The sequence below is a fragment of the Gavialis gangeticus genome, unplaced genomic scaffold (assembly GCF_001723915.1).
Source record: "Gavialis gangeticus isolate Ggan-Ray unplaced genomic scaffold, GavGan_comp1, whole genome shotgun sequence".
Lineage (NCBI taxonomy): Eukaryota > Metazoa > Chordata > Crocodylia > Gavialidae > Gavialis > Gavialis gangeticus.
In genome coordinates, this window is record NW_017728992.1 from 23368498 (window position 1) to 23390254 (window position 21757).

The 21757-nt window shown below is 43.8% G+C and overlaps 1 protein-coding gene and 1 long non-coding RNA gene across 4 annotated transcripts in view; both read left to right on the forward strand.

Annotated features, from left to right (window-relative positions):
* FBXL7 (F-box and leucine rich repeat protein 7) overlaps positions 1 to 21757 on the forward strand; it is a 454956-nt gene that overhangs the window by 335993 nt on the left and 97206 nt on the right. The window lies entirely within an intron of this gene.
* On the forward strand, positions 635 to 5531 carry LOC109300618. The gene is made up of 2 exons (XR_002098278.1): positions 635 to 3303; positions 4252 to 5531. It is a non-coding gene; the product is annotated as an uncharacterized LOC109300618 (long non-coding RNA).

Here is a 21757-nt window from a genome sequence, read left to right on the forward strand (position 1 = left end):
TGGCCATCAGATTTTATTATATGATTGAAGGGTCCTCTGTCAGACTATGTAGATGTACATGTACCATATTCACTTGAATCCAAGATGAGGTTTCTTTCCTCAGTCAACAGAAGGGGAACACCCCTTGTCTTGGATTAGAGTACAAGCAGGTAGAGTAGTGGCTGTGGCTGTGACTCCTGCTCTGACCTTGATCCCAGGTTCAGAATCAGAGCTGCAGCCAATGTTTCCAACCCCAAACACATGCACCTTTTCTCCCCACCACCACCCTTTCACCCCCCTCCGCCCTCCCCTCCCCTCTGCTACTTACCTTCTATTTGTACCTTTAGCTCTGGTTGAGGCTCCGCTCTGGCCCAGGGCAGGGAGCACAGAGCATCTGCTGCCTCCAGGCCAGCCACACAGCAGCAGCATGGAGGTGGGTAGGCAGAAGGGAAGATGGTGCAGGGTATGCAGTTGGGGGGGCAAGTGGAAGGAGCAAGTAGGTAGGAGACAGATGAAAAGCGATGCATACTCTACATAGGGGGGCAGATGTTGGGATGCAGGTACAGGGGAGGCAGGTTGGGGGGTAAGTGCACAGAGACAGAAGGGAAGCCAGGCAGCCCGGGGGGGGCGGGGGGAGGAGGGGAACAAGGACGACTGGTAGCAAGTGGCAGGAGTCAGGCTTTAATTCCCCTGCTGCATATCCCCTCTACCACTTCTATCCCTGCCTGCTTGCCCTGCTGTAGCAGTGTGGGAACAAATTTTAAGATGACCCTCCAAAAATCCAATTCTAGGCTTGGAAAATTATTTTAAAAATGTATAATTTTCCCCATGTCCAGAATCTAATTGAGGCAGGGAGTTGTCCTAAATTCAGAGTCATCTTGGATTCAGGTAAATATGGTACGTAGCTTACTCTTTGATTAAACTAAATATATTGAGCTCCTCAAGGTCTTCACTATAAATAATAAATTTGTATCCATCAGTCATCCTTGTGACTCATCTCTGAACCATTTCCAGTTTTTCAGGATCCTTATTTGTGTTTTATACACCAGATTTCCAATGGATTCCTAGAGTGGTCACAGTAGTGCTGACACCTTCATCTTCTTCCTTAGGGAGGAATGCTAATATGATCCTCTAATTACAGAAAGGCTAATATGATCTCTGAAAGGCTAATATGATCTCTGAGTGTCAGTATCTCCTTAAGGAGGTATTGATACTCAGGGATCATATTAGCCTTTCTGTAATTACTCATGTAAGATGGTGAGGTCAAAAAGTGATATGTGCTCCTATAGAACTTATAGAAAGAGGTAATAGTAGGAAACTGCCATCTTGACTGAAAGCAGAGGGTCAAAATTGGAGGTTGCTATAGATTCTTTTGTTCTCTCTGGATCACAGAGAGAGAGAGAGCGAGAGGTAATACATATTTAACAATGAATTCCATTCTACTACAGACACAATAAGCTCTTTTGGGAGCCCAAGGTCTCTGAATTTAACTGAGCCTCCATATGTGAGTTGCCTTCATCTCTATAGCTCATGGTAGGCATTGAATGTGGGATCATTAGAATTAAAAACCTGAAGCTATCCATCCTGAACTGTTATATCCTCAGGTGATCTGGCACAGGCACTTGCCACATGACTGAAAGTCCAAGATACTGCAGTGAGTGTATACAAAATGTGAGTTCAAGTTCTGCCTTGCCACAGACTTCTGTAACTTAGGGCATATCTCCTCTATGCTTCTTTCCTATTTGGACTGGTACAGAATGACTTCTCTCTCTCTCTCCTTTTTTATCTGTCTGTTAAGCTTAGATGTATTTAGGACTATTTTGACCAGCATTCTTGGGACTATTGTGAATTACTATAGCTTGTGTTGAAGGGTCAAGGCTCCCTTATGAGGGCTATACCAGAGTCTCACCCTCAGTGGACAGGGTAGAGAGAGGGACCTGTAATGCATGCTCAACTTTAGATTAAATTAACTTCACAGAGAAGAACTTTTCTCATGCTTGCCATGCCCATGAAGCCTGCCCTGTTCGTGAAGCCTGGCATGTCCACAATGCCACCCCATCTTATCTGGGGCTTCTAGATGCTACTTTAGTATAAATAAGAAGCAATTATACATAGAAACATAGAAACCCAAGTTTAATTGTTGGCAAGTGAACAGAAATAAATGACAGAGAAAGAAAAAATTGGCAATGTGTTCATTTTTTTTCTGTCTTCAAACCACAAAAATTGCCTTTTAAATAGGCTTAATGAATCCAAGCAGCCGCACAATACAGCATTTCTCAAAATATTTACTACATATTTAGGAGTGGAGATCATACTGGGATGAGCTACGTCTGTCTCTCTCAGGGATTTCAAATCCTTCTTGCTGTGATCTGTCTTGACAGTTCAGTCAGACTTTGGGGATAGTCTGATCTATATGGTTAGCATAGAAAATTGTCAGCCTGGAGGATATCACTCATAGAAGGGATGATATTTGATGCCTTAATAAACAGTCTGGTGACTGTGAAAAGGCATATAAACAGCAGAGAAGTTTTCAGTGTAAATATAGGCACAGAAAATAATGCAGTTCTTGGAGACTTTTGGATGAATCATGAGCATGTGCTTGTGTGTAGACAGTAAATCAAGTGGAAATTAATTATGTATAATGCATCACTGCATAAAGAGAATGACTTGAAGGTAGAAAATTCAAGTATGATTGTTAATCTTTTGCTATTTGGGAAACTGTAGTCTTGCTGTAGGAGCAGTTGAGAGGTGCCTCTAAGAGGCACAGTACTTTGCTTTCTTTCATTTGACATGAGTATGTAGGGTGAAGACAGACAGCGTTCCATACTTTATGGGCATGCCTGATGCATGCCCTTCTGCTGGTTATCACACTGCTTTTTAGGGGCATTTTAAAGGGGTGTGAGAACTGACACTGGGTTTCCCTTATGAAGTAAGAAGCTTAGGGGAGGGTGCTAATTTTCTTCTCTCTTGTTGGGAGTCACCAAAATCAGCCCTGAAATGAAGCTTTTGCTTCTACTGCTGTTTAGCATAGATTATCTCCTTTAGGAAATAGTACTGTGTGTGGTTTTGGACAATGTACTTTACTTACCCATATTGCACCTTTCTCTTTACAACAGTTATTTAATTGAAGCCTCTCACTCTCCTGTCTGATAGGCATTACTTCCTTAACACACACAGGGACACAGAGGTGCACAATTGCAAAGTGACTTGTCTAGCGTCACATCCCAAATGTGGCATTAGGAAGAAAAAAAAAAATCAAACAGATGCCCTGACTGCAGATTCTGGGCTGTTGTCCCTGAACAGGGATACCTTTCCTTGATGCATGTCATGGCACGGGGTCCTGCAGGATGTCTGTGATCTCCCCAAGGCCCCCTTACTATGCCAAGTTGGCCCAATGGGCACCCTCAATTCTCGCCCACCACATCTTTGTTGGTAAATATATATTAGGGAGGCTGCTTTTACGTCATCTTGGACACGGTTTTGCTGTACTCTGATCCCGTGGGCTCGTAGACCCCTTGTGGGTCCCATTCTGCAATAGGTGTTTTGGGGCACCCTAGCCTTATGGGCTATGTGTGGCTCCAGCCACCCCTTTACCATGCCCTAAGCCTCGCAGATGGAACAGACATTGTTCAGTCTGGGCCTTGTTATAATGTGGCCCCCTGGTCCTCCCTGGGCTCTCCGCAGCCCTGCCTCGCACTGCGCCTTCACTGGCGCTTGGGATCTCTGCAGCCCTGTCTCACAATGTGTCCTCTCTGGCACTGGGGCTTTCCACAGCCCTGCGAAGTGCTGTGCCCTCTCTGGCGCTGGGGTCCCCACGCTGCCATGGGTCCCCTATGAGGCCCCCTCCATCCCCTAATAGCCTGACCCAAGCTACCAGTCTTAAACAGCAAACAAAACACAAGCCCTTGGGCTATAATATAAATTCAAGCCTCCCAGCTATAACATGATCCAAGCCACACCAGGGGTGCTCCATCCCTCACCAGTATTAGAGGCTGTACCTGCAGCCAGGCCTCTCCCCCTTTGGTTGCTCTGGGAGAGCTCCTTCCCCCTTGGCTACTAGCAGGGAACTGCCATCCTGGCCTCAGCTCTGGGTAAGCGAGCCAAGCCCTGCCCCTTCCGGTCAGCTGACCGCTGACAGGTGTGGACCACTAGCTCACTCTTGTTGCCCTGGTAACTAGCAGCTGGGGCTCCCCACTCACTGCTAGGGCTCTTTCCCTAGCAGTTTCTGCTCTTTAAAGGAGCAGGGCAATTAAGTGCTCTGCGACAATGCAGTTCTGCAGAAGAAATGTGCAGTCTTTAGAGGTAGCAACTCTAATAATGTGTCATGCATCGTTCTCTTAGAAGCTATAGAATTAATTGCTATGTTACTCCTGCATTACACAATGATGATACTGAAGTAGCTCTGAAATGCATTTAGTTAATATGACAGATAACCGTAGTGTTTATATACACATGGCCACATACCAAAGCAGCCTAGAATAGGCAGTTGAAAATGTGAAGTTTTAGTTTCTGCTGTCATACAGCTCCCCACACCTGCACATGCATTTTCCTCTGCCATGTGAAAAGACAAGTGATGTAATTTAATTTGAAAAACAAAACATTGTGAAGATGACATGACATCTGCCTGAAATCAGGAAAGCCAACCATTGGGATGAGTATATTAGCATATTTGCAGCCTTTTTTTCTCCATTGGTAGCCTACCTGGAGACTGTCTATATTCCATTTGATAGAATCTTCACCAAGCTTATAGGGTCACTTCAAAGCACCTGACAAATCAAATCAGATACTTGAGATTATGTTTTATGTGGCCTAAAAATGCCTAATCAGTGCAACAGGCCCGAGCATCAGCTTTCTTTCTACTACCCACTTTTCTGCAGAAGAGTAACTTCTTATCCTCATTTTTGCTGAGTACAGCTTAGTACACATAGTCAAAAAGACTGACTCAGTATTGATTCAGTCTTTGCAAGTTAGTCTAAAATGCAGAGATTAAAATGAAATAGAAGTGAACAGACTGTGAAAAGGGACTGGCTATAAATGAGGTCCAGAGAACAGAAAAAGAGATCATGCTGGGAGAATGCCAATTTTGGAGTAGCTGTTCCTTTAAGATAGAGAGACCCAGAGGGGCACAGCACGGAGAGAGAACGGAGCAAGGGTTCAGAGGAAGAGAAACTGTGGAGGAAGATCGAGACAGGGAAATCCCGGGAGCCGGTTCTGCGTGAGAGAGAGGGCATAGCCAGAAGACAGAATCCCTAAAGAAATAAATTGACTCTTGAATCACTCGGAAGAGTGGAGTAATGAAAGCAGAGACCTCAAGAAAGAAGGCACTGCGGGTACTCATCAGTTTTCACAAAAGTTCATTCTTATCCTGTTCCATTTTCTTGTTTTTGTTTGAATTTAATTAGGACTGATTGTGCTGGGTGAGAGGAAGAGTCCGAGTCCCGGCTACTCTCACACCCATACAAGAAAGAAACGGGGGATAATATCTTCCCATGAAACGAAAAAGGGGAAGAAAGAAAGAGACTGAAAGCAGTACCCCTGGTCAAGTAAAAAAATAAATATAAGTAGTTCTGAAGTTGACTTTACCTAGTTGTGTACATGTTGTTTTGATGTTGAATAAATGCAAGTGTTTTGAAGGTAAAAACAGAAGTATGTAAAACAGTTCGAGAGAGTCACAAGCTCTATGGATGTTAACTGATAGGGACTGTAAGAAAAAAAAATAAAGAGAATTGATCAACCATATATGAATTGGATTCAATTGATGATTAAAATCTTGGGTATTGTCCAAGGAAGCCAGAAGAGAGGAGTAACGCAGGCAAAAATCTTGTCAGGTTGCCAGTGTCCTAACATAAAAATATATCAAGATGTGGCAAGTGATAGTCGGAGTTCACAAATCTGGGTATAAGAGCAGAAGTCAGACCCTCAAGTATCAAGGGAATACCCCACCTTTGCTTCAGGAAATGCAGCCATGTGCCTGCAGTGGTGTGCTAATGTATGGCTCTCTGGCACATAACCAGGATGGGCTGTGTTCATTTCCTCTTCCTGCTGCCCCTGAGTTCTCTGGAATTTGCAGTCCAAAATCATAACAGCAGGACTCTGAAGGGTTGCTTATCACTTCATCTTCCTGCTTCCAGGTGCCTCTGGGATTTGTAGTCCACAGTCACAGCCAGCAGTAAGTTTGAGTGAGGGAAGGAGTGTTTAACTGCCCTCTCCCCCTGCCAAGCCCCAGACCCCCACGAGGTTTGCCTGGGGGGGAAGTCCCCCCCTGCAGACTGGTCTACATCCCCAGCCAGGTTTGCCCCCAGCCCTCACCCATACCCCCTTATCAGCTAGCCCTCATTGCTCCAGCTAGGGAGCAGAAGGGTGGAGCAGGGCAACCCTGCTTTCTGGAGCAGACAGCCCAGCTCAGGGCTGGAAAGCATGCTGGGGGGCTGTGAATTAACTTGAACCAGGAAGGCATCTGGGACAGAAATTTCATAAACTGGTTTGACCCAAATCAGTTAAGTCTGATACCACATTCAACCAGGTTTATTTTAAACAAGTTTCAGCCATTTTAAAACTGTTTTATGTGTACTGAGCTTGTGTTCTGTTACAGATTTAAAGCCGTTTCTGATAACTTAAACCAGTTTATGTGTAACTTCTGTCCATAGCCTAGATGATGAATTAACCTCCTTCCTCAGTTTAAAGTGCTGTGTTTAAAATTTGTGGATACAACTGACCTATTTGTATTGGATTAAATACTGTAAATAGCCTTGAAGATTCCCTGTTGCCCCAGTTCATCAAAGCAGTTGTTTGAGTGTGTGATTTTTCTGAATTACATTCTCAGACGTGAGCTGCATGGATTAAACACTGGCTTTACTTGGAAACACATGAGAAATCCCCTCTCTTCCTGGGAAGCAAGGTTTGTGAGGAAAGGCTGAAATATAACCAGGGTTATTTAGACAGAAGAACAGAAGACTGCAGGGAGATAACACACTTCAATATTTGAAGGGTGATTGTGGAGAGGATAGAGATGGGCTCTTGTGTGTGTTTATAGGGGACAGGACTAGTAGCAATGGCCTCAAGCTGCAACAGGATAAATTTATGTTGGAGATTAGGAGGAACTTTCTGACTATGAGGGTGGTCAAGCATTGGGACAGGCTACCTAGACAAGTTATGGAATTTCCATCCTTGGAAATTTTCAATACCAGGTTGGACAGACCCTTGGCTGGGATAGTTTAGTCGGCGATTAGCCTGCCTTGAGCAGGGGGATGGAGTAGATGACCTTGTGAGATCCCTTCCAGCCCTGTGTTCCTATGATCCTATTTAGTCCCTTTTAATTTCACTGAAGCAATTAGAATTTTATTTCTTTTTTGATAGGCAGAGGACTTCATTTTATCTGAATGCAATCTGAAACATTCCCATGTCATGAAAGTTGGCTGTTTATCCTCAGGTCTCAATGTAATTTTTTTGTATCCCTTTACTTTGAGGCTCTGTTAGAAAAATGTCAAGAGTTAGCAAGCATTTTAGGGATATGTAGTAATTAACTGACTGAATCGTTGCTGACAGCTGTTACACTAACTTGGAGGACAACAGAAGTTGTAAATATAAGATTTTGATTACTTTCTTACATACACAGCAAAAAAATGAAATAGGAGTGTACTGCACATACTTTCTGAGTCTGCAAAATAAGACCTGGACAGACAGCAAATCAAACCCAGCTCTCCAGGCTGCTAGGCCCAGAAAATCCTATGTTTTTTTCTGATGTGCCTCTATACATCACCTTGCAGGCTGCCCTGGTGTTGACTGTCTGAAATCTGTTTCATCCCTTCATTGTATGCACTTGTTTCCACTTCCCTGACTCCTCTGTCTCAATCCTTTTGTCATTCCTCTACCTTTTTTCTTTGGTTTGCTCACCCACCATAATAATCTATTGTTTCTACTGAGGAAACTTCAGCTCCCTTGCTTCTCAATTCATCACAAGGAGAGAACCCAGGTATTGAAGCTCCCCAGATCACACAACTCCTGTAAAACTCCAGGGGAGCTCCAGCTGCTATCTGTCAGCAGCAGCTGCAGCTTGTCTGTTGGAGTCAGGTTAGTAAGGAAAACAGATGGAGAAAGCAGATCTATACTGCCTCTGAGTCAAGGCAGAATGTTCCTGCTTATCATGAACAAACCTCAGAAATGAAGCTGATTAGGTATTTTAGGTATTTTAGCACAGTCTTGAGTACATGCCAAATGCCACACTCGAGGTCTCTTTATTAGGTATTCTTGGCACATACTTGGAGTCTCTCTAAACCATCGACAGTCACAGACTTCAGTCCTGACTGCATGCCAAATACCACGTTCAAGCTCGCTCACTCTCTCTCAGGTATTCTTGGCATGTTCTTGGGGCTGTTCTAAACTGGCAACACAGCTTATTTTCCAGACTCCAGTGCAGGCTGAGTAGAAGTGAGAGAGCTAGATGTGATTCTCAGTAGATTCCCTGGGTCATCGAGGAGGAGGTATGAATATGCCCCTCTTCCTGAACGCCTATTTCAAGTAGCTTCTGCTGGGTTTTGAGTTCACTTCCTTCATTTTTTCTCTTGTTGTTATTGTTGTTGTTTGTTTTTTTAAATATCTTCTGAGTTTGGAAGTAGATGTCCAGCTAAGCAAGGCATTCTTGTGCTTTGAAGCTTGCCAAGTATCTCTGCAGGGGCCTTGAGAAAACGTATAGACTTGTAATCCTAGGAAGTAAATGATGAGGGTCAGGCTCTGGTCATGTGTGCTAAAACTGTCTACCATTTAAATGTCTCTGTAAGGAAGCAATTGTGCCAAAACAAGGATCACATACATGGGAAGAGAGTATAGTTGAAAGGCTGCTTCACACATGAGGATGACATAGAATCTTTTATAGAACTAACCCATGCACATATAGGAAGATCTCAGGTGGATTTAGGACTCCAGTAGCTTTACAGAATTGGTACATAGTTGAAGTTATTAAAATGAGATGACAAAAGTTATAATTGTAAAGCAGTTCTGTGTCAAGGCTTCCTTTCTAACAACCTGCTTTTCTCTCTCCAGTCTTTTTACTTGGTTTCTCTCTCTCTGGGGAGTACAACATTCATAATGATTAATCAAATACATTAAAATAACTTCCAGAATTAGCTCATTTTGTTCTTTTAGAAAGCTAATTTAAAATGAATTTTAAAACTTCTGCATATTTTACCATTATCCTGGAGTCTCAGCAATGAAGATGGATAGAGGAAACAAAGGGGTCTTCGTGATTAAGCAAGAGAAGTGGGGCTGTGATGACGTTACTATTCCTCAGGCTGTCCTAACAGGAGGCTCTTTGATTTGGGACAGAGAATTGAGTGGGAGGAGGTGGTGGCAGGTCAACTGTCATCTCCGGCTGGCCAGGCTGATGAGGACAGTGGGCCTTCCAGTGTCCTGGTTGACCACAACAGTGACAACTGTCACTAATTTGGGACTGAAACCCTCCTTGTCCCGTCCCACGACCACGTCCCCTGCCTCTAAATTGTCCCCAAAGGAACCCTCTGCCTCTAAAAGTCTGCAATTGTAATGACATTAACTTAGTTTCTGTGATTTCCTTTTTCTTTTCTTGACAGGTTGTATAATGATTAGCAATGGTGACCAGTTCTGCCAGCATCTTGCCAGCCTACAGCAATTGTGTGCAGTTGTTCCTGGACTTTAGGAAGGAGTCCTTGAACGAAAGCAGCAGCAACTGCTTCTGGGGCAGTTTCAGCTGCCTTCTCAATACCTGAAAGTCTTTTGAACTTCTGGGGATCTTCCCGGATGTTGGGGAATTGCTTAACAAGGTTTAGGAGATCTCCTGGAGTCCAGGGGGCATGAACTGTGACTGTAGATTCCCCATTTGGACCCTGCCCTAGGAGTTGACCTAAGGGCATTTGGAGAGCTTTTTTAGGTTTTGAAGAAGGGACTGGACCATACTGGGTGCCGGACCTTAAATAAGAGGAGATCGAGGCTTCAGGAGGCAGACACCAGGCTTCCAGTGGGCACGCCCAGGGGGAGGAGATGATTGTTGAGTGATAGTTTCCTGGGGTGAGCTTTTCCCACCGGAAGAGTCTATTTGGTCACTCTGGATTTCTTTGGATTTGGACTGTGCCTGGGACTAGTATGGGGTTGGCACACTAATAAAATCAATTATGTCTTCTACAGATTCATTCTCAGTCAATTGTGGATAAAGCGGTGTTGGTGCCGATGGTGCTGTTGTTATTGATGGGGGATCTCCTGTTGGTACCTTGGTTTTCAATTCCTTTATCTGAGATTTCAATTTGTCTTGGGAGTCCTTAAGGCTCTGAACTTGAGATTCTTGACGTCGTTTGGAAGCTTCCTCATACCAATCAAAAATTGAATCCCACTGAGTCTGTGGCGCTTTACTGCCTTTTGACTCAAGGGCTCCGCAGAGATGAATGATTTTATTTAAATCAAATGTTTCCTCCAGGGGAAACTGCAAACTAGAGTCATCTTTGGTATACCTATTCCATTTGTTTAAAAACTTAAACTCTTATGGCCAGAGTGTGTGTACATGTACAATGCTGGAGTCCCTTTTGGCGGAGCCGGTACATCTTTAGATCCTCCGCTCCCCATTTCTTTAACTCAATTCACAGAGGTCTTGCAGACAGGAATGGCTTATTGAGGGTGTCCGGTCGGGTTGTGAGATTTGCTAGTGGCACAGAAATGCTGTGGCTAATGTCCAAAGACATTAACAGAACTCCAGTGCAATAACGGCACACAATGCGGTTACTCATAGTTAGACATGGCTCATTTATGAGGGTGGGGAAAGGGTAAACCTGTCCACGGGGTCACAGGGTTCCAGCTGGGCCCCCTTGCATTCAAAACTACCCTTCTGGACAGCCTTAGGGTGGCTGAACCCAACCTTAGTCCCAGACCTGGTCAGTGGCTCATATTTCTCAATACATACTCTCAATTCACACAAGGGAATTTCTGCATTGAGGCACGAGGTTCAAGAGCATTTCTTTAGTCCCAGCCTTGGTCAACCCTTATTGTGGAAAACACTCACACTCTACGAGTTTCCACCTTGCACCCTTGCTTTCAAAGAGCATGCAGAATAAGTCCGGTGTCCTTGCGGCAGCTGCACAAGGTTTTCACTCCTAGTTCCAAAAAGGAACTTAATTCACACGGGGAAACACATTTACTGACAACAGCAACACAGTGTTTAACCTTAAGTCTACTCACAGTTCTACTTACAGTTACTACTTAAAAAGTGGGTCTGAAAATTCTGGCATTAAAAGGTTGGATAGAGTAAGCCTCAAGCAGTGAATCAGGAAGACACAGAGACAGCCTCTCACTGAAAAGCCCCAATAGAGATTTCAAAAGGTCTCTTACATTGGTTTGGTCCGGGTGTCTCTATCTGAGTCACGGCATCATAATTGTGGAAGAAATCAAACTTTGCATTGTGTTTTGGTATTAGAATTAACAGACTCAGTCTGAGTTTATTGGCACTCATACCATAAGATCGTAGGGAGGAGATCTAAACAGAACTCCCCGCTCTACAAGTTAACATACCTTTTTATACCTAAAATTGTTTAAACAAAGCATCCTTGAAAAGAAAGTTGGGCCCAAAACTGAACGCAGTACTCCATATGTGGCCTCTCCAGTGCTGAATAGAGGGGAATAATCACTTCCTTTGCCCTGCTGGCAACATTCCTACCAATGCAGCCCAGTATGCTGTTAGCCTTTATGGCAATACGGGCACACTGTTGGCTCATATTCAGCTTATTGTCCATTATAACCCCCAAGTCCTTTTCAGCAGAGCTGCTGCCCAACTTTTACTGGTGCATGGGATTCTTCTGTCCTAAGTGCAGAGCTGTGCACTTGTCCTTGTTGAAGCTCATGGGATTCCTGTGGGCCCAATCCTCCAATTTATCTAGGTCACTCTGAATCCTAGCCCTGCCCTTCAGTGCACCTACTATTCCCCCCAGCTTGGTGTCATCTGCAAACTTGCTGAGGGTGCACTCTATGCCATCTTCACGGCTTGAGAGGGGGAAGTACTCCATCTACGAAATTACAGGTTGGCCTTCTAAAGACAATAATGTCTTAAAAGCCTAGTAGAATTACTGGAAAATCAAGCAAGAGTTCATGTTTATGTATTGTTAAGTGCTGGAAGGAATACAGGGCAGTAGTGTACTAGACCTTTCCAGAAATGGTAAGGAGAAAGATTGGAAATAGTTTAGCCCTTGTGTATAGAAGAAACATACTGCAGAGCCTTAGAGAGACCTAATCTGCAAATGAAAGCGGAGAGAATGATGATCAGCTTTGGTGAACCTACATGGCAAAAAATATCTTGCATTAGCTAAAAAGACAAACTTTAGAACAAATACTTTTCTCAGCTACATCAGTGTAAATATCACATCTGAGATTTTCTGTGGAGTTACTCCAGAACGAGCAAAATTTGGCTTTTAACTTTTTGTAAGGACTGTAGATCTTATTACCCTGAGATACAGGATTACAAGTGCCATGCTTTTTTCTGTTAAGTCAAATTTTTCTTTGGGAGGGGGAGGGCTGGCAATTAAATACATCTATCCAACCTCCTGTAGAAAGCAGCACTCACATTAGCATTTTATCTGTTTTGGAGCAGAAACTGTTCTAAGAATCAACTGGGCAAACTGAATAAAAACTGAAAATGAAACACCTGATCTCTGTAATAGAATTTGATTAAGGGTTATGGTTTTATAACAAAGTTTATTATTTTGCAGACCCCATTAAAAGTACAATTGAATTTTAACTGTAAAGTTTTCTATGGTCATGTTTATTAATGTTGCCTTCTTGAGACATTTAAATTTTGCTTAACTGAAATGTATCTTAAAGTTTAAATACTGGTCTGGCTGGGTTAAGACAGTAATGGGATGTGGGTTTCTCAATCTAAAGTTTCTACCGAGATCAGAAATTGTGAGTAGGTCAAATATACTGGATCTCAGACCTGTCTTCAGCAAAACTCCCTGCTTTCCTTCATCTTGAAGCTCCCAGCTTTAGCTTCAGCTTTTTTAGAGGGAAAACTGAATAAGCACTTAAGAATTTGACCCCTTTTTAATATAAGCACATGTCTGTGGGAGTGCTGTGCAAATGTATACTTTAATCACTGGGGGGGAAAAGTTCCAAGTATAAAAATGGTGTTAATTTGAATTCCAGGGCCAAACCTTTTACCTTTGTTATCTGCCCAGGGTCTTGGTCAGATGACATTAATTCTCTCCGTGGGTGAATATGCATGTTCAATCATTACGGCCTGACAGTCATGGAAAGATCAAGTTTTAATTTCTCAAGAACAAATTGGGACAAACAATACAGTCCATACTGTCTCAGTTCCCAGCTGCTTATGAGTTTCTTTTGGTTCCCTTATATAGTCTGTGCTTAAAAGCTGCCCAGTCTTGAAATTCTTCCCCTCCCCCATTCCCTCACAACCCTTAAGCCATTGAGTCTTAAACTCTATATGCAAATAATAGACTTGGAAAATGAAACATTGTTTTTAAAGGTAGAGTTATGTTTTTTTCCTCTCATTGTGGTCTGACTTACTTTTAAACTGCATAAAAATGCAGTCTAAAAGTTGTGTATCATAAGCATAACTGAGTGATAAAAAAGTGGAATTATTTTAGGATAATAACTGTACAAATGTAAATCATTACAAAATGTTATTTTGTGCCAAAACTGCTATGTGGCACCATGTAGTCATGTTAAGAAGCTCATATTAGGGCCAGGCATCCAGAAGTTACACAGCAAACATGTAAACATAACTATTTTTAGCCATTTTGCAAATATTTAACTTTGAATCCAGTATTGTAGACTGCATCTCTTCACTTTTGAGAGGACAGCATTTGTTTTCCACGGTAAGCTTTAGTTTCTTGATCTGTGTATGTCTTGACTGAACCTACGATGTTGTTTGGTAGGTCGCTAGCAATATGCTGGTGCCATGAGCTGGGAAAAATGTTATCTTTTAGGAATATTGTGGGTGGCTTGGTTTTCCTGTTCAACTTTGTATTACTGTCTTCATGCATGCATAGTGTTAAAGGAGGTTGTAGAGAACTGTCTAGGAAAGGTGAAACCATATTATAGATAAAACAGCTTCAGGGATATAGTTTCAGAGGTATTAAAGGAGAATAGGTCACTCTATCCCAAGAGGGAATTTATCCCAAGGTTAACTTTGGAAAGAGAGGACACTTAAAAACCGCTGAAAAGGGGAGTGGGTGAGTGAGCTTAAAGGGAGGCTTTTGGTGGAGTATTGCTGATATTTGATTGCCATACAAATGGAGAGAGGTGGGCTGCTTATTCCTGTCAGAGGTAGCCAGCTTGTCTGAAGTGTAACTAAAGTAAGTAAAGAATTACTTACAAAGGTTTAAGTAATACTTGTGCATGTCAGCTTTTTGTTGTTTTATGCTCTGCTGTAAATCCTTTAAACTATTTGAAGAATGAATAATTATGCATCATTCTAGTGGCTCTAGCTTTGGCTCTGTCACTGCAAACTTGTAGCATCATAGCTTCCCAAGGCACACAGAGAGTCCAAATACCATTGGACCCGCTGACACAGTTATGTTGCCTTCCCTGTGGGCTGTATTCCCACCTATGAGTGGAGAAACTGGAACGGTCTATCCCAGGAGTGGGGATGCACTCAGGGAGAGCCTAATACAGAACAGCAAGGCAGCTAGCTGAGTACTAATAATAGTCAGTATTTATAACTTTTCCGAGCAGTTACACAGTATTGTGTTTGTACTGTTGGTCTGTTTGTGACAGAAAGGCTAGATAGTAATAACAGCTATATAAGTATGTACACAAACTGGGACAAACAAATGTACCTAGGGGTAGGAGAATAGTCTTTAATGAAATAATGTTGGTTGAATAACATTCTGGTGATTATACCTGTCCGGTATGGAAAGGGGCAGGTGTCATGTAAAATGGGATGGGATAGAGACTAGGGACAGGCTAGAAGAGCAGTCTTGCAAGAGGCTGGTTGGCTGATCTGAGCCTAGTCATGGGGCAGGCAAAATACAACCCACGGGCCGCATCTGGCCCACCAGGCAATTCCATCTGACCCTTGCGGCTCCTCTGTGAGCCAGCGTGTCCCTGCAGGAGTTGCGGCTCTGATTGCTAAGTAACCACCCCCGACCCTAGGCTGGCCTGACTTGCCCCAGCCCCTGGCAGAGGCTTGTGCCTGCCCCCTCCCCCGCCTCCTCCCCCTGAACAGGCTGTTCCCTCCTCTCCTGCCTCCCAGCCTGGAAATACAGGAAAGGGCCCCACTGGGCTGGAGCCAGGGACTCCCACTGGGGGAAAGGGGCAGGAGCTGTGCACTATGGGGCCAGGTGAGGCTGCTACCACATATGGCTGGGGACTGGGATGGGAGCATGGGAACTGCAGCTGTGGGGCTGGCCCCTCACCTGACCACCATGTTGCGGACAGGAACTCAGATGGGCGTCCTATGAGGCTGGGTTGGGCCAGCCCAGCATGCTGCCACCACTTGCAGTGAGGGACTCAGGTGGGAGCTGCATATTATGGGACTGGGTGGGGCTGTCCCCTGCTGGCCCAGGGCTTGCACACTGAAGTGGGGAAGGGGGTTTAAACCCCCTCTGTGGCCACACAGGACCCCAGCTTAGGTTCTCATGGGGGGGGGCTGCCACACTCTGCCCCCCACCCACTCTGTACTTGAGGACAGCACCCACCAGGATTTTCTTCATTTCTACTTGCTGGAGTGGAGAGCGGGAGGCTCTGACCCAGGGCTTGTACATTGAGGTGGGGAGGGATGGGGTTTAAACCCCTTCCCTGGCCTGTACAGGACACCAGCCTGGGTCTGATGGTGGGGGGAGCAGCCCCTGCCAGGCTTCTGCTCCTCCCCCACTTCCCGTTTGAGGGGCTTGGGGGGCAGCCCCTGTCAGGCTTTTGCCCCTTGTCTGCTTGAACACAGAGACCCCTTGGTCCACTCAAGCATAGTCTCCAAGCTGAATATCTGGATACATCCTAGTAGATGACCACAAGGCAAAAAAGCACCCAAAAAGCTCAGTGTCTCCAAATTGAAACAGGAGAATGTGAAACAGGCATTTGTTGAAAAACTGCAGTCAACTAGTAACAATTAATGTAAACTCCAATAACATCGAGGCAAATTGGGCATCCTTCAGACTACTGAACGAGAAACATTGGCTTCATAAGGCCTGCCTAGAAGACAGCACTTCAACATCTAAAGTGGCAGCTTTTAATAACATCAAGAAGATTGTCCAATGCAAACTGAGAGATGCAAAACTCATGGCTGAGCAACAAGGCAGATGAGAATCAGCCCTACGCAGACAAGAACAACATGAAGAATTTCTTTGATTCTCTGAGGACAATCTTCAGGCCACGGTGATCAAGAATATCTCTGATACTAAGTGCTGATGGCACCACTCTGCTCATTGACAAAGAAAAGATACAACAGAGATGAGCAGAACACTTCAACAACATCTTCAATCAACAGTCATTTATTAGGAGGCAATTGACTGGCTGCCCCAGGTAGACATTAACATATATTTTGCTGATCCTCCAACACTAACTGAAACTGTGAAAGCAATTAACCACTGTCAAATGGTAAAGCACCTAGAGCAGATGCTATACCAGCAGAGGTCTACAAGGCTGGAGGCTTGCACATGGCTTTAAAACTGACTGAACTCTTCCAATCAATGTGGAGTCAAGGAACTATACCTCATGAATACAAGAATGTATCCATTGTCCACTTGTACAAGTGAAAAGGCAATAGACAATCCTGTGACAACCATCAGGGCATCTCCTTGCTGTCAATAGCTGGTAAAAATCCTCGCCAGAATTCTGTTGAATCGCCTTGTGCAACACATTGTACAAGAGCGCCTCCCTAAGACTCACTGTGGTTTTAGGAAAGGACGCAGGACCATAGATATGGTGTTTCCAGCTCATCAACTTTAGGAGAAATCCCAGGAGCAGAACTCCAACCTGTACCTGGTTCATTGACCTGACAAAAGCATTTGATGCGGTCAGTAGGGAGGAGGGCCTTTGGAAGATCGTGGCAAAATTTGCTTGCCCGGAAAAATTCATTGCAATGGTTCAGCAATTCCATGATGGCATGCTGCCTTGTGTTGTGGATGATGGCAAGTCATCTGGACCATTCTCAGTCACTAGTGGAGTCAAGGAGGGCTGTGTGTTGGCCCCAACCCTCTTAAGTATGGCGTTCTCTGCCATGCTTGTAGATGCCTTTTGTGACTGTGACACTGGGATTGACATCATTTATCAGACTAATGGCAAACTCTTCAATTTAAGGAGACTACAGGCAAAGATGAAGTTACAGGAAGTGAGTGTCCATGACCTTCTGTTTGCTGTGATGACCAAATCTAAGTCTGACAAGTAATGGAGTATAGACCATTTCTCTTCAGCTTGTGATAACTTTGGTCTCACAATCAACACTAAGAAGACAGAAATGATGCACCAGCCTGGACCAGGAAAGCCTTATGTAAAGCCTACCATATCACAGTGAATGGCCAAACCCTCCAGGCAGTGGACAAGTTCACCTATCTCAGCAGTACGCTGTCATGTGTAGTTCACATCAATTATGAAACCAATGCCAGAATTGCGAAAGCAAGCATGGCCTTTGGTAGATTATGTGCCAATGTGTGGGAGAGCAGGGGCATCAATCAACAAGCAAAACTGAAGGTCTACAAAGCTATTGTATTGCCAAACCTGATGTATGCATGCAAAACCTGACCACATACAGAAACCATGCTATGAAACTGAACCACTCTCATATGGGCTGTCTGAAGAAACTGTTGCAGATAAGATGGCAAAAGAAGGTCCCAGACATCGACCTTCCATGAGCAAGCATTCCAAGCATCCACACTCTGTTGATGAAATCACAGATGAGATGAGCCGGTCATATCACCAGGATGGCAGATGAGTGACTGCCAAAAAAGATCTTTTACAGTGTGCTGAAGGAAGGAAAGTGTTTTCAGGGTGGCCAAAAGAAATGCTTCAAGGACTCTCTCAAGTCATCCTTGAAATATTTCAACATAGACCCAAAGTCTTGAGAAGATCTCACTCATGATCATTCCACCTAGTGAAGCCTCATTCATACTGGAGCTACTGTCTATGAGTGGAGAAGAACTGCTGAAGCAGAGCAAAAGTGCAACCAGCAAAAATTTCACAAAGGCAGCATGTCCACTGTTGATCAGGCAACTCAAAGCATCATCTCTCACTCAGTGTGCCACTGATAGCGCAAATTGGCCTGATCAGCTGTTCACAGAAACCAAACTAGCCAGTCATGGTCGTCTTCAAATTTGAAGGATGAACAATTTCATCTCCATTTCATTGGCTTGTATGCATCTGGAATAAAGCAATAAATTGATTTAGAGTCACAGAGGGGGACTGTGGGTGAACTGCACATCTGCAAAGAGTAGAGAGGAGTGAAAAATGTGGTGTTTGAGTTTTTGAAGAGATGAAAAGGAGAATGATGGGAAAAGGAAGTATGGGCAAATGTAGATGTGAACAATTGGAGAGCTAGAGAAGGGAAAGAGGGAGCAGGCACAGCAGAGAGTGTATCTCAGTCTGCTGTTAGAATAAAAAGACAGGAAAAGCAATGTAATGCCAGGAAAGAGCAAGTGGCTCTAAGTGTTGTTTGATAGTGTACTAAAATGTTGAGGGTTTTTTTTTTTAAATAATAGAACATCTATGCATAATAAACTCAACTGTTGCTATCTTACATTGGCAGGGGAGCTTTAAGGGAAGTCATGGTTTGATGGGCTTTTCAGCACAAACATATTTCAAGGGTCAGATAAACTTCTGAGGCCCTGATCCACAATAATGAGTTCTGTGCTTGTAGATGTGGGTATAAATATACTATTGGAATGTTGGCAACAGACTTGGCTTTAGAGTGAGATACTTCATAGGTTAGAGTTGACCTGGTAAAATAAGCAGTGCAATCAATACCTTTTCTCCAGTTGTGGACTGACAGCATTTTTTGCGTGTTTTACTTGGCAGCTAGCATCCTGAATCATTCTGGAACATCTCATCACACTTGTGGAAATGTGTGTGAGAACTGTGTAAACAACTAACCTCTATGAATGTCTTGTGAATGTTTACTTGTGGGAAATGGCAGCTTTCTACTGAGAAAATTGCCTTTATTTATTTTATGAAAAAAATATATGCAAGAAAACATTGGTTTATTAACCTTCAAAACATCTGGTAACAAGAGGTACTTCTTACACAGTTCAGGCTATGGCTTATCTAAACTGCATGGCACGTTTATGTACTCACCCAAGTCAGAGTCACTTTGGCTCAGTGAGAAGATTTGAAATTGCACAAACCTTCAATGCAAGTTTATTCCTTAACTTTGAATTTGCTCTTTAATCGCCATCTAAGTCTACACATATGTATGCAAGAGGCTAGTCTTACTGCCCAGAGCACATTCCTAGTACTCTGGACTCGCAACAATGAGACATAATTTCTGTTCCTGGCTTTGCTGCTGGCTGAGCAAATGACCTGTTCCTGGGCTATTCCCCTTAACCTTTCAATTTCTCTATCTTTGTGTCTAATATTTTCTCTGGGAATCCAGAGGCTTTTTTCATACATTCGAGGAGTAGTGGGTTCTAACTGGTGTTCAGTATCCTCACTGGAAACTCTAGTTACTAGCCTTGGACCTTCACTCCCATTCCTATTTTATTATACGTTGTCCCAAGCCTTCAGTTGTTATTTAGCAGCCTCCCTCTAACCACTGAACGGGCTTGTAGTTTTTCTGGTGGGCTTAGGCCTACCATGCCGGCATAAAAAATAGACCTGTCTACAAAAGGGTGATAACAGTGCATTCTTACCTTTTGCAAACTGCTTGGAGACCTTTGGATAAAAAGGACTATACAGTAAGAATTACGGGTGTGTCCAGACAAAACGGGGGCCCTAAATTGAAGCAGTGGGTCTTAAAAAACATTGCTTCAGTTTATGGCTGATTAGACCCCTGTGTCGTGCACACACCCCGCTGACTTAACTACCTCCCTTGCGGGGAGGGAAGGGTGAGCTGCCGGGAGGTGGAGTGGTCTCTGAGCTGGAGGGGCAGGGGAGGGGAGCTGGTGCTTCCCTCTGTGGCAGCTGCCCCCCACCCCAAGGCGGCACCCACCCTCAGGCACCCGGCTCTGGCTGTCTTGGGAACCACAGCCTCAGAGGGAAGTACCGGGCCCCCGCACAGCTCAGGCAGGTAGGCAGGCTCCCGGGGGGGGAGAAAAGATCAGACTCCCCACTTTTCTTGGGTGGAGCCTGCTTTCCTGGGCTGCTGTCAAGCTCCCTGCTGTGCTTCCTGCAGAGCCATGGAGCTGCACAGAGCCCAGTTCTTCACTCCACAGCTATAAGGCAGCAAGATTAACTCCTCAAAGGAGTTTTAGTTTGCTGCACCCCAAATCATTTAAGGTGCATTATGCTGCTGAATGTCCTACAGTGGCTGGAATTAATGCGCAATACACTGCAGAGGCAAGCAAACACCAACACCATTAAAGCAGTGCAAAAGCATTTGGTCCACTTCAAAGTGTCATGCACACACGCCTCTCGTTTCATCTACACACGGCCTAAGAGACGTTGCCTGTACTTCAGGTTGTGAACTCAATAGTGTGTGTTGGGGGGGTAGGGGGAGAAGGACTGTGGGTTCAAATTTGATTCTAAAATTTAAAAAGTTTTTAGGCTTACCTTTTTAAGACATTTACTTCCAGAAAACATATTGATATTCTGAATGAGAAGTATTCATTTGTTGCTTTACTCAGGTGCAATATTGTTCTGTTTTTCTGTCCTGGTATTTATGTATTTACTTATTCTTTATATGGTGCCCTTCCCAACAAAGGCTCAAGGCAGCTTTCAGTAGTACAAAATAACTTATAAAACAGAAGAATAACAAGAAAATAAAGCAACTTACAAGGGGACTAGAATATTTAGTAAAGCTCTAAAAGGAGTGAAATCATTAAGTCAGGATGATACGTGCTTTTTAGCACTGCTGTTAGAGTTGTGGTGTTGCTGAGAGAAGGTTGCACATAATTGAAAAACTGACCTTTCTGCACTGGTAAAATTAGAGATATCTTGAAGGTCAGCACAACCAGTTCATTAACACCGACTGCTCCCTTCCTGAGATTAAAACAGTTGATAGGGCTGTGTTCCCTTGAATCCGAACACACCTTCCCTTCCTTAGACTATTTCAACGGTGATCGGGCTCAGTTCCAACCAAACGTTCACTCTCATCGTAAGGCAGCAAATATGACCTTCCCACCTTACTCAGGGCCGTTTCTTGTTTATATTAAGTACCTGTATGTGGTGAAGTACACAATTTAACTAAAACAATTTAATTTAGGCAAAATTAACTTTTTTTTTTTTTTTGGACAAAGTATAGCATGTATATTTTACACTTACTTACAAACCAAACTGTAACTGGTACTTGAAAAAAAATTCCACCCTAAATTAACAAAGTCTAGACAAGGGGATATTAACATCTCCAATAACTGCATCCCACAAAGATGAAGTGGCTTGTTTAAGTCTACCTGGAAATGCTAAGAGAGCCAGGATTTAAATTCAGGTGTCAGAACACTTCGGTGCCTTGAAGAACGTCATGTTCCTTCTTTATTGCATTATTGTTCCACCTGTTTTTTTCACACTGATGAAGCCTGCTTTGATTCCCAGATGCATGAACACAGTATGCTTCTCCAGGAATCATCCCCTTACCCTTTTTTCAGACCACCGTCTGCAAGGAACACATTTTCTGCACTGACCCGCAGTGCTCTCCCCCATTCAGGTCTATCTTCATAATTCACAGCCTCTC